The sequence below is a fragment of the Erithacus rubecula genome (genome assembly GCF_903797595.1).
Source record: "Erithacus rubecula genome assembly, chromosome: 9".
NCBI lineage: Eukaryota > Metazoa > Chordata > Aves > Passeriformes > Muscicapidae > Erithacus > Erithacus rubecula.
Window position 1 is genome coordinate 20,623,632 of NC_136660.1, and position 10,428 is coordinate 20,634,059.

At 44.1% G+C, this 10,428-nt stretch overlaps 1 pseudogene across 1 annotated transcript; it reads right to left on the bottom strand.

The window, feature by feature from the left end:
- Positions 1–1,045: 1,045 nt before the first annotated feature.
- Positions 1,046–2,673, bottom strand: LOC306805293 (annotated as a pseudogene). The gene is made up of 2 exons (XR_013777955.1): positions 1,699–2,673; positions 1,046–1,599 (listed from the first exon to the last, which is right to left on the bottom strand). The product of XR_013777955.1 is annotated as an uncharacterized misc_RNA (transcript).
- Between the last annotated feature and the right edge of the window lie 7,755 nt (positions 2,674–10,428).

Genomic DNA, 10,428 nt, shown 5'->3' on the forward strand with positions numbered 1-10,428 from the left:
GTGAGCAAAGGCTCACCTGAGCCCTTTTTAATTTAGCTGAAACTCTTGCATTAGAGATACACAATTTGTGCAATTGCAAACAAATACTAACACCTCCAAAGACTAGAAAAACACAGCATAAATTACGAAATAATCAAGGAGACTTCCAGAGGTGACTGCAAAGCCCACAGCAGCCCATAATGCTGCTTTTTACCAGGCAAGGGTACTCAAGCGGCAGATTGGCTCCCTTATACAAAAGATATTTAAGGAGACTGACAGAGAACCCTCAGACTATTCATTACAGGAGTTTGAATTACCAGTGTGCCGGAAACCTTCTAACAACCCCCCTGAACACCTCTAAAGTGATGGAAATTTTATTGCTCTTTTCATGTTAGTTGACAATTGACTTTGAAAGAGTTATGTCAACTTACACTCCAAGATCACTTCTCAGAGCCCCTTTTCTGGCCTGAAATCAGGCCATTTTGATCATCAATTTACTAGCTCATTATCTGAATTTTAAAAGTGCAAAGCACAGTAGTAATGAATTTTACTGCTACCTGTGGAAAACCAGCTTTGGAATGTTAAAATTCTTTTGATCATCACCCTTGTACTCTGATAACTGCATGTGAGATGACTAGGTACTGTTTTGTATGCAATAAATTTCAAGATCCTTTCCATGACCTGTTTAGAAGTTCTTACTAATCTGCTGAGGCAGCTCAAAAACCGTGAAGATACAACATCATATATATGTAGAAAGTAATTTTTTAAATGTTAAAAGCGTATGTTCTGCTACTATAGCAAGCCCAGTATTAAGTAACAGGTGCATCCACATATTTGGCTAAAAGCACAGTTCCATGACAGAAAATCTCATCTAGTAAGCAGCCAAAGGGGTTGGATACCTGCCTTAGAGGGAAATTCACGCTTGTTTGCACTCAGCCACAGAGTAAATCGCAGAGGGGGTAGAACAAATCTAGATAAGGAGTCTATGCTCTTTTAAATGAAGAGATTTCTTTTGGGGCAGGATGAATACCTCTACAATCCTTGAGAAAGAAATTCACATGAAAGCTGGATAAAAAATAAGTTTATTAAACGATTAAGTTTATATTATTGTTTGTCCCACCCCATTTATACTTTACAGTTGCATATAAACGCACGGGCCTGAAGTCCATGATTCAGATTGTCCAGCATGTCCTTGTAAATGTTTAGATCGCTGTTGCATCTTAACTCCACCAGGCAGTTACAGACGAGGGCAGCGCAGATATCTATCAGTAGTGCAAATCCTCTTTAGTCACAGTTCGCATCAGAGGGTCAGACACCCAGCAAGAAAGCTCTGGGGTCGCGGTAGCCCACAAAGCAGGGTGCTGCCCAAAAGCCGAGCGGCTGCGCTCGGCAGGCGCTGCTGAGGTCCAGGGCCGGTGCCGGCAGGGCCGCCAGAGCGCAGCCCTCAGAGGCGGCTCCTTGCCGGGGCAGAGGCGGGGGCCCGGCCACGTATGAGAGCGGCAGGGGCACCACGGCGCTCTGGGGTCCGTAAGGGAGCGCGGGGCTGCAGAACGGCTCCGTCCTCAGCTCCTGCAGCTGCCGCTTGAGCTTCATGCGCCGGTTCTGAAACCAGGTCTTGATCTGGGGGAAGGTAAGGGGAGAAGAGATGAGGTTACAAGGAGGTTCCGCCGCCGCCCAGGCTGGTTTGTGCGGCTGTTCGTGCCTCCCCGGCCCGCTCACCTGCACCTCGGAGAGGCGCATCCTGCCCGCCAGCTGCCGGCGCTCGGCCGCGCCCAGGTACTGCTGGCGCTGGAAGGAGCTCTCCAGCGTGCTGATCTGCTCCGCGCTGAACGCCGTCCGCAGCCGCCGCCCGCCGCGCCCGCACGGCTCCTCGGGGCCCGGGCACTCGGGACCCTCCTCCGGCACCGTCTGCGGCGCTCCCGACGGCCCCCCGCCTGCTCCTGGGGACAGGGACACGGAGGACAGGGTCAGCGGGGCCCGAGCACCGCGGGGACCCGCCCGTCTCCTCCGCCCCCGAGCAGCCAGCGCTGCGCTGCCTTCCCCGGCCCGGGGGTGTCCCAGCCCCGCCGCCCCTCCCGGGAGCCCCGGGCTGTCCCGGTGCCCGCGGTACCTGCGGCGGGAGCGGTGTCCATGCGCTCCCTGCTCCCGCCGCCTCTCCCGCCCCGCGGGCCCGCCGGCGGATCGCGGCTCTGCTCGCTCCGGCCGAGGCTGGAGCCGGAGCCGGGCCGGTGGCCCGCGGGCGATGCTCGGTGTGGAGAGCCCTCGGTGGCGCTCTTGAGAGCTTGGCTGCTCTGGGACAACCATTCCACGGAGAAAGGGGCCTTAGTCATCCTGCCTTGTTTCGGAGATGCCGGGAAGGAGGGTGTCGGGGAGCACGGCCTCTCCTTTATAGTGCAACTCCCGCAGGAAAACGTTGTTTGTGTAAATACACATCAAAGGGCCAGATAAGTATCATCTAATTGCTATCAGTCCTCCCCTCCTAACAAAAGATATCGTTCACACATTGCCCCAGCTCGCGGAGGCTCGGCTCCGCCGTGTCTGCCCCTGAGGAGTTCACTTCGCCGTCAGTGATTTACAGCTCTTGTTACATCCTATCCCCATGCAAATGGCGTTTATGGAGCTGAGCAGCCTCAAACGGCGCTGGGAATGCACCCCCGGGCGAGCGCAGCATCCCCGGCCGCTGGAGGGAGAAGGGACGCTCCCTTGCCCTGGAGTCCGCTTTTCCATTCCTTTCCAAGCACCAGGACCACTGCTCTTCTCAAGCCTGCTCCTATCCGGGCCGAGCACTGTGTTCCTGAGACAGCCTCAGCCAGGCAAGGGGAGAAACTCACTCCCTGGGTTCTCCGGGATTGGAGCATCAGGTTATAAACACCAGGCACAGGCTGAGGGGCTTGTGGGAGAAGGTTGTGAAACAGAAAAAGGTAAATGTCAAGGTCATTGGATTCTACAAATCGACTGGCTTCTGGTCGTTTATATAAAAGTATGCTTTTTGCACTAATAAACCAGAAAATGACAATTATTGCCTTGGAAATAATTCTGCTGAGAGTTCTGCTGAAGTGACAGAATTCATGTCATATCTTCCCCCCCAGATCCCTTGCAGCTCTGCAGGTCATCCAGATTTCTCTGCTATCTTACTATCCCTCTTTTTCTTCTAAAAAGAAGTGTGTCTTTCAGAAAAGTTCCCGTTCATCTTTGGGTTTTGTGCACGGCAGGAACACGTGGTTGCTGCAGTAAAGCCTCTGTAGTGTATTGGCAAAAGGCTCTCGGTGCCTTAGGAGCAGTTTTTCACTGGATAACCATGACTGGTTACCATTCAGGGTAACCATGACCTCCCTCCCCTTTTCACCTTCCCCTCCTGTGCAAGAACAGAGCGGGACTTCCACTGCATGGATAATTCCTCATAGCCCTGCCTGGTATCAGTCTGCCTCCAGAGATCATGGCTGCATATCTTATTTATCTGTCCTTGTTCTTGTCTGCTGCTTTACACTCACCCAGCACCTGCACACAAACCCAGTGCTCTGTCTACCCTGTGACTTGGCCAACATATTATTCTGCCACTGGCTGCATTCCTCAGCATTCACTTTCTCTGTGATAACAGTTACTGTAATCACAGTTCTATTTCTTAGACTGTCGGTGACACAGGGGTTTGAAGACTGAAAACCCTACTACTCAGTTTATGTCTAAATCTCAAGATTATAAAAATAAATTTTTATTAAAATCCTCTTTGTCAATCTTTTCCTAAACCAAACATTTCAATTTCTTGTCCACTCCAAATATAGTTGCTATATCCATCAGAAATCCTACAGTTTTTTGTTCACCAGAAAATTGTTTCATTGAACTATATTCAAATTTGGCTTGTGAACCCTCTCATTGACTGCTCATTTTCATGGCATAGTGTGAGTCTTACTTTGCTCTACCAGTGATGACATTGTTCAAGAGTTTGTCTCTAATCAAACAAAAATAAAAACCCGATTGTCACCTTTATTTGAAGGTGTCTAATAACCGATTTAGAGCCACAACCATACATGACCAGAGCTCTTCTGGAGCCATTTGTTTCTGGCCTGTGTAGGTGGGGATTGACATTGCAGTCTGAGTCCACTAAACAAGCTTCCTGGAGGAAAAATGGTGCAAAAATCGTGTAAATAAACATTCAAGCATTAATGATTCCCATATATGTTATCTACCTAAAGAAGTCCACAAACACTTCTAGCATGGACAAAACCTGCTGGACACACACACACACACGTGTATATATGTGTATATATTTGTGGTGTTTTTTCACCAAAGAAATGGATATCTGATTATTGGAATCCTCATCTATTTATCCTTCCCAAACATTTTCTGAATAATGGAAAGTTTAGAAAGTTTACTTGACTGGACTGTACAAGATTGCTTTTCAATTTTCTGTTTTATAACACACACCCCCATCAAACCCCCCACTCCACCTTAAATATTTCAGGTTCTTAGTTTTTTTTTTCTTTAACTATTCCTTTCTTTAGGTAAATGTGAAGACTTCCCCACCACAAATGTGATGATATATTTTAAAATACCAGAACTTAAGAGCATTGGACAGTTCTGTTGGCAACATATCTCACAGAGCAGGCAAAGCAGGCATGAGATGGAGAGGAGACACACAGAAATGTGCTCTGTTCACTCAATTACTGAAGGACAAGTCCCTTGACTCAGCTGCATTTAACACGTGGCCTGGCAGTAAGCTCTCTAGTCAGAGCTGGGAATATCAGTGCCACTGCCTGCTTGCAGAACCCTGCCAAGCCTCCCCTGCAGTCAGGCAGAGTGCCATTCTCAAGTACTAATTCTCATGAACATAGAAAAAGAAACTGTAACTTTTCTGCAAGCTTCCTTCTAATTTTAAATATTTCTGATCTCTGTAACAGCATTCTGCAGCACAGGTGGGGCACAATCCCATCCCGGTGAGATAAATATATCCCAGAACTATTTCCAGCCTTAATTCTTAAAGAATATAGACAATATACTTACATCCTACTCACATTCTTATATATAACATATATACTTATATATATATAACATGTATACTTCTATACACTTATAAAAATACTTTTAAAAAGTCTATTTCTCTGACATTACTTTTCCCAGGTTTGTGTCAACAAGTAAAGACACTTGGCAAGCTGTCATACAGGACAAAAAAGAATACCTGACTTATGATGATTTCTAAAAATAGAAATATTGAGTTTTATCACTCACTGATACATCTGCCTTTACTGGTTTGAAGACTTTTTACCATCTGAGCTGCATCTTTATATATTGCTAGTTTATTATTTGCATTGTATTGAAGCAAATGGCACTGCAGAAATATGGTATCAAATGCTGAGCTCCCAGAGACACAAACTGATCATGGTGTGACAAGATTAAACCAAACCTCACTTCCATTACACATAAAATCTATAAGTCTCCTGGACAGGTAGCAGATGACATCTGAATGTAACGACTGCTACAATATTTAACAGCTGCTAGTTTAATTTTATCTAAAATTCTTAAGCTGCCTTCTCTGTGTTTCTATCTATTATTCGTTAAATGCTTGTTTGAAAATCTCCTGCTAAACTGTGATTCAGAAACACCATGTCTGAAATGAAGTGATATTACCAACGGGATGAAAACCTGCTCATGCTAATGAAATTTGTCAGAGTAGGGCAGGGACAGATAGCAGCTTTTACTCTGCTGCTACAGGGGGCAGAGACAAAGAGCTCAGACATACCAACATGATTGCCACTAGCAGGAGTCTGGAGATCCATTAGCATAGAAAATGGCAATACTCTATGCAGATGTTTGCAGAATACACAGCTGCCCTCTTTGGGAGGCAGCACCTTCCCCTTGAGCTTTGCAGAAATCTTCACACACAACACTGGTCTCGTGTTGAGGAGGTTCTGCAGAACTACCTGCTTGGCTGCCTACTAGACAATTGATAACACTTAGAAATATTGGATAATAAATAGATAATAAATATAAATATTTTGGGATTACATCTCAGCATTTGAGAATTAATTGTGGCTCCACATCTCCCAGCCCAAAGCCCAGCTCTGCCCTGGTGAGCCAGCTCAGAGCCCTGCAGAGGGGTAGGATTGTGCTGAGCAATGCCCTTGCTATTGGAGCTGCAGAGGAACTGAAGAGAGCAGCTGAAGGCACTGACACCTTGGGTTCCCCAGGTACCAGGGAGAACTGCCACCACTTGGCCTTGCTGCAGTGGGTGCACATGACCAAAGGAAGGGACTGTCCTTTTGTACCAGCTTTCCCATAGCATTGGAGGCTCTAGTGAGACTAGAGTAGAGGGAATTTCTGGTTCTTAGGAGTAGTTATGTGGTGATGCAACTCAAAAAGTAAAAAACAGGCAGTTTATGCCACACAGGGGCCATGTGTTCACCTGTGGACATGCAGATTTCCCATCTAGGTCTGTCCAAGGAAGCAAGGGCTGCTGCCATCTGCTATGCAATTTACATGATCTTTGCCCTGGTGTGTTTATCCAACATCCCATTTCTGAGTAATCACTATTTAGGACTTAAAACCATTACAAACCGCCTCCAACCAATCTCTTAATTATCAATTATTATCATTATCTTTTCTCTTTGTCAGAATAAGAGCTACTTTTCCACGAGGCATTTAAAGACCATATGTGCAGAAATACCAGGAGGCTGGTATAAACATAGTGACAATGCACAGATGAAAATTAAAGGTCTCATCATGTTTGGAATTGATCTAAATCAACACAGCAATCAAAATGCCAAGAGATCCCATGGCTCCTTAACACAAGGCTGCCACCAACAGCTAAAAAGAGTCAGTGAAATGTTTTAGAAATAGATATATTCTGCAGAGACATGCTGCAAATATTAGGAAGGAAAACACTTACTTGTTTTAATGGCTCCTTCCCCAAATTTAAGCTTATTAAAAAAAGGTCAAATTCCTTATGAAGCAGGAGCACATTTAGAACACATACTGCTGTTGTTACAGAAGGTACAGCAGCAGAGGTTTTGTTTATTTATTTATTATTAGACAAACTATTTTAGTTGGAAAACCATCCTAGTTTCAGGAATGTAAATCCTGCTTCAGCACTCATTACTATCATATTAAGGGAGATCTCTATGGACACTGCTCAAATTAAACTGCTCAGGAGTCTGCAGTTGGTTTAATTCTATTTAGAAAAGAAATTAGACACACTTAGACACCTTGAAATCTTTTTAAAACCTAACCAAGAGGCTAACTTCACATTTTACATCAAGGCCTTTTTCTTTGTCAGTCTTTGCTGAAAGATATTTTTTTCCATGATTATTACTTCTGAAGTTACATTTAGCAACATATAAAAGTAAGAAAGCATTCAATCACAGATTTTCCATTACATTAATATTTCCCAAAAATACTTTCTAAAGAAATTTAGAAAGAGATTAACAAAATTATACTGACCAAGCATTTATTACTATTGAAAGCAACTTTTCAGTTATGCCTATTAAAGAATGAATAATTTTCCCTCTTGATTTTAGAGTCAGCATTTGAGCGTGGTGAGTCAGGCAGCAGGAGAATGAGCTATCCCAGCTGGCAGCCCTGGGACATCTCTGTGCCCATCCTGGCCTGTGCCATACAATGCTGCTTTGAAATGCACTGGTCTCACCAGTGAAAATGTTTACTGACTTCCCTCCCCCCTAACTTACACCTAAAATAAATCAGGTCTTTGTATTGCTCCAAATCCAGTCTGTTTAAATTAAATGGAAATAATACTTACATTTTATTTTTTTTACTGACTTCAAGGTTCTTCTCCATTTCACATTTTCAGTTATTTCTCCCTTTCATCTGTATTCCTCACTATAGACCTTTTCTTCCTATTTTTTTTTAATCCCAGTCACTGCAACTATTACTATTGCCTGAAGAAGAGAGTAACTTTGCAGGATATATAACTGTAGCAACAGAGTATAAAAATGATGCTGTATGTCTGCCTTCACTTATCCCAAACAGGGAGCATAGACATGTCCTGACATTCTCTTAGGTTACTGATATGGGCAAAGCTGGGCTTAGTGGGTGAGGACAGGAATGCAGTTAGGTTAAGACGCTTAACAATTCCCCTGTAACCTGCAATTCGATGTCTACGTTTCCTCCAGGCAGTGCAGTGTAATTCTTTTGCCAGGTTTTACAGAAATGAGTGTAGGTAAATAGGATTTAAGACTATGACGATGTGTGTGCGTGTTCTCTAAGAGATTAAAGGGAGCAGCCGAACGCCGAATGTTAATACACGTTCGTTTTACAAATGGAATATAAACCCCCTGCCATTTGGTGTTTGTACATTTCTAATGGGCAGGATTTGGACATTTGGACGGCCGATCCTTTTCCAGTCTCCCCCTGCTCCCGGTACAGCAGCAACATCCAAACGCTGCAGAGAGGCTCTTGTGCCATCTCCTGGCTATAGCGAGACCCCACAGCCAGAAACTGCTGCGGCAAGGAAGGCAAGGAGCTGAGGCAGTGACAGAATCAGGGAAACATTCAGGTTGAAGACAATCGAGTCCTTAACCCAAGTCCATCAGTAAATCATGTCCCTGAGTGCCACATGTACACAGGAGCACTCCCGGGATGGTCACTCAGTTCCTGGCAGCTAAAACGACTCAACCAGCGTGGCAGGCTCAGCCTCTAATCCCTCTGCTGCTGCTTTTAGCATCAAGTCACTTTCCCACTGCATTAGCATATGTATAGAAAGGAAATTCAGCATCCCTCTAGAACAACTTTGACATCAGTTCTAGCAACTCATCCCACAGCATCCCCTGCTTTTGGTATCTAACAGTGGAAGAAAGCAAAGAAACCTCTGAAAATTGAAGTGTCTGGAATACAATTAAATTAATAATCAAATTAATATAATTCCCTGATTGCAGGTAAGTATTTGAATTAGCGTCCAATTTACTTTACTGAAGATCCCTACTGAGTCCCTCTCCCTCCCCAAGAACAAGGAGGTCTGTGCACTTATGGCAGAGTTTTATCTCACTTGTTCTTAAAAACTCACAGGAAAAACAGACATGTATTACAGATGAGTAACCTATTTCAGTTCAGGAAGCTTTCCAATGTAAAAACGGAAACAAAATCAGCCTTGTTTCAAAATCAAGTGCTTAAGCTTGACAGAACACACAAACCTTCCTCACCCTGCAGCTACTACAATTTTTTACAGCAACATTTCACATTCAGAGGTCTGCTCAATCCAATCTTGTCTATGTAAGTCAAATTCTTTCAGTCTTTCTCAGTTTATGTTTCCAAACATATACTTATTGTGATCCTCTACTCTCTCTTATTCTGGCTGTATAGAGGCTGCATTACCTAAATGCTACAGTATTCCTACTGATGCTTCTTTATTGCCAAACAGAGCAAAATAATTACCTTCTGTCATGTGCAGCTCTCGTGTAGTACACCTCAGGTCTTCTTCCCCCACAGTCTTCTTTTCTTTTTGCAAACTGTACACGTGGATTCATATTCAGCTTGTGATCTGTTATGGCCCCCAGAGATTCTTACTGAAGCTCTGTAGTTATTTTTCACTTAATATTTATCCTTCAAAACCATAAGACATGAAACTGAAAATTAAAACTGTTGTCATGATTATTGTGAGTTCTAAGCTTGTATGTTGTATAAATTCCCATCCTACCTTGTATTTCAGCAGTAAAATTCACAGACATTCCTACACATTCCATAGAGTGTAGGCTGTGAGAAGACTGCCCTGTGGTAATCCTGGATAGTTTGCCTCCCTCACTGGAGCATGCAGAGTCCCAGGCAGGTCTTATCTTGTTATTACTGTGACTGTGACAGTTCCCTTCTTCCCACCCGGGTGAATTGAGAACTGAGCATGTTTTACCTCATTACTGGAAGTCAGAATACTTTGCTTTTCCCACTCTGCATGGGTGTCAAGGTGAAGGCCATCTGCAGATTTTGGAATTCAAACAGCAGCACCTGCATTACATGGGGCAGCTAATGAGCAAACCAGGACATTGCATATGTATGAAATGTTAATTAGCACAGGTTGCTTTACTCACCCCCACAGCTGCCCTGGAGCTTCACTCTGAGCCAGGCTCCAGTGCATTGGATGCTCATTTGATTGGTGCTCCAGGATTCCCACTGTGGAAATGCTACACTTTTGATAAATCCAAAGCTCTCACTTGTTTTTGCCTTGTGCCTGAGGGATCTGCACCTGCTTTTTATTCATAACATCTGGATAGTCCTAAACCCACTCAATTCACTTTTACAATTTAACAAGCATGTTAATTACCCTTTGAAATGATGTATTAACCAGTTGTGTATTCACCTTAGATGCCCATCATCTGAATCTGAGGGCCAAATACATAATCAGGTCAGGAGGATCTGTTGTAAAGGCATTTACTGAATTCAACGTACAACATGCTGTTTTTATCTCTTGGGACAGTTACCTTGAACATTAGATTATTTAAAAATTACTTCATG